Raw genomic sequence first — 5237 nt, forward strand, 5'->3', positions numbered from 1 at the left:
CACAATAATCATGCCTAGATTCAGTAGTCTCAACCCCTTCAGGAGAAAGGTAAAGATTTCACCCCTAATCTCTTTAAATTCGAATTTGTGTGTTCTTGAGCTAGAAATTTTATATTTTGATTTTGTTAAATTTAGGTGTAATTAGAGCTAAATTGTTGTTATATTATGCATGTATATCCTAGATAGAAGCCATTTAACATGAATTGAAGCTAAAAACTTCAAATTTTTAAGAATCTAGGGTTTGTGTTCTTGAGCAATTTGGGGCTTTTTGATATAAACAGGTTATGGCCAATTTTTGTCATGAATTGTTGCTAAATTAAGTAGTGTAACATGTTTAGGTAGTTAATTGATCCAAACTTTGAGCCTAAACATGTTTTTGAGAATTAAAGTAGACTTTTTAAGTCTAAAAATTCATGAACTTGGATAATTTGATATAAAGGCCATTTGAAACTTGTTTCATTGCTAGTAGTGATTATTTTGGCATATTATTTGAGATAAAAGCTTATGAACTTGATGTACATTTTTCGTATATGCTTATTTGACAAAGTGTAGACTTGACAAAAATATGAAAATGAGCACTCGTTTGATTTGAATGCCATGTAACAAGTGTTTAATTGCTATAATGATTATTGTTGACATGTTTAAGAGTTTAAATGTGATAAAACATTGTATACATTTTCGTATGTAAAAATGTAGAATTGTTATTGTTAAGAAAATGTGTATAAAATGTGTTATGAATTGAACATGTCATCATAATTGTTTCAAGTTATTATTTTGCTAACACTAATGCATATTTGGATGCACAATTTTTGTGTTTAATGTGTTTTACAGAGAGCCGATACTGGAGGTTCAGGAGCATCATCGTCCAGGCAACCAGAGCCCGAACCGGAAATGTTTTATGAACAAGAACAACATATGCAACAAGAAGAAGAAGAACAGGAGGAGCAACATATTCCATATCACGATCAAGATCAATTATTCATGAATCAGTTTCGTCAATTCGCTCCACATCAAAGGATTCTGAGCTTAGACATTAATGAAGATCAGTTACACCCAAATCTGAGATTTGATCGATGTTGGATAGAGTATCCAGATTATCAAAAGAACATGCACATTCTCTACTTTAAGGTTGTTGAAATGCCAAGGGCAATTGACTGGGTACCTTTGGAAATAGTTGACCTTGCCGAACCGATTCGGGAATTATTGGTGCAAAGGTATGGTAATTCTCAGTTTAACGATTGGATGCGCCTATTTTCCATTCGTAGAACCATATATAGGGAATGGTGTATAGAATTACTTAGTACTATTAAGTTAAACAGTGATGTTAGGAGGATAGATGATAGAAGCTTTATTAGATTTCTGTTAGGTGGACACATGTACAGAATGTCCATGATAGATTTAGCTAGGGCCTTACAGATTTACACCCCTGCTGAACTTTTGAGCCCCGACTGTAATAGCCTGATTGCCCAAGGAGAAAGGGTAGATAGGGAATTTGATATTAACGCTGTCTGGAGGCGTATGTCCCACTTTAATGAATTTCACGCCAGTGGAAATCATACATACTTAGATATAGACAGAGCTGAACTCCGGGTGATTCATAGATTCTTAGCAAACACAATTACACAAAGGGGTAGGAATAAGGAGAAATTGACCGTAAACGATTTGTTCTACCTCAAGTGTATTAGAGACCCGAGGAGTTTCGTTAACATTCCCTATTGTGTTGGTTATTATCTCGCTAATGTAGTTTCGGGGATGAAATCGGGGAGTATTATAGGTGGTGGTATTTTCATTACTCTCATTGGAGAGTATTTAGGTGTAGATAAGCACCAAGGGGGTCCAATGAACGAAATAGAGGACGGAGGTGAAACTATAAGTTCAAACCTTTATCACGGTGCAAGGGTATTATTGATGAGACGTGGTCGGGTATATCGATATGAGGGACCTCAGCGACAGGTAGAAAGAGGTGCGGATGACGAGATGGAGGAGGCGAACAACATTATAGGAGTTGTTCGGGAGACTGCTCTTGATTTAGGCGTTCGTATGGAGGATGAATACATGACGAACTATGATAGGCATATGCAGTACGAGGCATGGCAACGTCGGAATGACTACGAGCATTCCCGGCAACGAGAGCATGGCCGATGGGATTATCATCAGCGCCAAATTATAAGCCAGTTGCAGCCTGGCGAGATGTATTATCCGACCCGACCCGCATACTATCCCGCACATTAGCCAGAAATGAGACCACCCTATGATTCATATGATTATGACGCAGCATACCAGTTCACCTATAATCAGCCATGGAACCCGGACGCGAACATGAATTGGGATCCATATCCTAATTTTCCTCCTAACCCACCTCCTGATCAGTAGAGATAAGTTGGTAATTTTTATTTTTATTTTAAACACTTAACATTTTATTACGTTTATGTAATGTTTGATATTTTATTATTATTGTGTACTAATATTTTTCTTATAGTTTGAAAGTGGGATGCCAAAGTTCCATTTCAAATTGCATGTATGATTATATTTGTATTGTATGTATTCTATTTTATGCACAAAACAGGGTAAAACAACGCATTTTCAAAGACTGACATTAAGTTCAGCAAAAGCAAGTAATTTTGACGACAATGATGCAAAATGTATGTGAAATAACAACAAGACGGAATGAACAAATGACGTGCACCATTTATCATTCAGCAAACAAACGCCAATATATTTGGAAACTTTGGTAAAAATTTAATCATTTTCACACTAATCACCCTCAATAATTTAAATTGTTACTGATTTCTTGCAAATGAGGGCATTGCAAGATCTTAAGTGTGGGAAGGGGTCAAATTCTTTCGGATTTTAAAATTTTTATATTAAACACTTGGTTACTATTAAAAATACTAGTAAAGCAGTAGTTGTATTAGAATCTAGTGCTCTCTGATAAAAAAAGAACAGCCCTAGTCTTATATACTGACTACCCAATTCTAGTAAAATTTTTCAAAATTTTTAATTAAATGAATTCAAATCATGTTTATACATATTTATGAACGATAAAACTAGGTTTTAACACCGAAATTATTGTTACCTCGGAAAGGACATAAATTGAGAAACAAACTAAAATGTTAAAATTCATTTAAAATGGAATAGAGGACGATAAAAAGGAAAATAAAAGCCAAGTGTGGGAAAATTTACCGAATTATTTTAAACATATATCTGTAACAAATAACTGAAAATACTTTTGCTTTGGACTAAACTAAACTGTTTTACCCAATGAAAGAAAAGAAGAGATGGATCTACACGATGAATCAATTCCATCATTAAAAGGAAGTAAAGTCTTCCGAAAAAGACACGCGCTTCTTGATTTAGGTCATGAAGTTGTCGTCCAGACCAGCTGTAGGTTGACGAAAAATCTAGAAAAGTCATCACTAAAATCGGCTGGAAATCCACGGACCTCAGCATCAAACAGGGTCGCCAAGTGGTCAGATTTATCCTAACCATGAGAAGGATTTATCTCGTACAATGGGGGGGCACCATGCAAATTAGCTGGATAAGACTAATGAATCAGATCCCCAGAAAGGATAATCTCCTTAAAGATTAAAAATCAGCTTTTAAGACTGATATTACTCAATCCTAGAGATTGACCTTAAAGATTGAGAATTACAAACTCATGGAATTCGATGATATCTAAACTCGAGCTTGAACGAGAAAATATTTTGATCAAAAATACAAACCGATTTGTTTTCTGAAAACCCATTTTCAATGCGTTCATTACCATTGAACGTAAAATCCTAGGAATTCACCTGGAATTCACTAGGTCACCTGAACTAAATCGGGTGTCAACCGTAAGAACGGTGGTTGCATAGCATGGTCAAAGACAGGACCTTGTGCCAGACCGAAAAATTATAAGGGTGAGCTTTACTATTGCTCCTACCAAGGATAGTAATTGCGTCCGACACGTTATAGACCATAATCAAAAGCATGTCACGGGACATTGCCTTAACAGTTGCTTGTTCAACGCTTTCCTTTACAACCGGACGGTAGTTTGCCGAAAGGTAATATACGGAACAAGTAAACTGGACGTGTTGCTTTCCAAATACAAGGTTAGCAAGTGGGTGACACAAAACCGCAAGTTTTGAGCTAAAATTTTCAAATCTGAAACCCACCAAACCCACAAAAATATTTTGCAAACACCGGTAAAGGGTTATTCCGGAAAACTTATCTAGAGTAAAAACTAGATTTCAAAAGATCAAATGTTTTCATAAAGATCCAATTTCCTTAATGGATCTAAATTTTTATAGTCATGTGGGACTGTAAACCATATCGTTATTACCATTGTTTATACCGCCGTATAGAAATCACTGATGTACAAAGTATGAAGAATAAAGAAGTGATTCTAGTATTTCAAGACAATATTGCTTGAGGACAAGCAACGCTCAAGTGTGGGAATATTTGATAATGCTAAAAACGAACATATATTTCATAGCATTATTCCTCAAGAAAGACAAGATTTTAGTTGGTATTGTTCGATTTACAAGCGATATTCGTTTAAATTTTAAAAAGAGAAGATAAAAAGCAGATTCGACAAATTGAAGACAAAAAGGTCCAAAGAGCTAAAAAGTACAAGATACAATTAAAAAGGTTCAAAATATTGATGAGGAACGTCTCAAAATGACAAGAGTACAAGTTACAAGACGCAAAGTACACGATATAAAATAATACGCGAGGACGTCCGAAAATCCGGAACCGGGACCTGAGCCAAGAAGAAACGCCCGACGCAACGGACCAAAAATATCTAGTCTACTATGCACAAGAATATAATATAATATATATATAATTATATATAATTATATATTATATATATTATTATTATTATATTACGTCGGCAAGAAGAAAACAAATCCATTTGGCTGGATCCAGGGTGGCCATGCGACTCGCATGGCCAGAAGCACAAATTCATGCGAGTCGCATGGAGTGAGATTGCTGGTCAGGTCCTATATAAAGCCAGTTTTGTGCCGAGTTTTAATCATCTTTTTCTCTTCCTCTTCATACGTAAATATATTTATATTTATAATTTATATTTTAATTTTAATTATAATTCTAATAATAAGGGTATGTTAGCGAATGTTGTAAGGGTGTAAGTCGAAATTCTGTCCGTGTAACGCTACGCTATTTTTAATCATTGTAAGTTATGTTCAACCTTTTTACATTAATGTCTCGTAGCTAAGTTATTATTATGCTTATTTAAA

Source organism: Rutidosis leptorrhynchoides, chromosome 2, assembly GCF_046630445.1.
Source record: "Rutidosis leptorrhynchoides isolate AG116_Rl617_1_P2 chromosome 2, CSIRO_AGI_Rlap_v1, whole genome shotgun sequence".
Taxonomy (NCBI): Eukaryota; Viridiplantae; Streptophyta; class Magnoliopsida; order Asterales; family Asteraceae; genus Rutidosis; species Rutidosis leptorrhynchoides.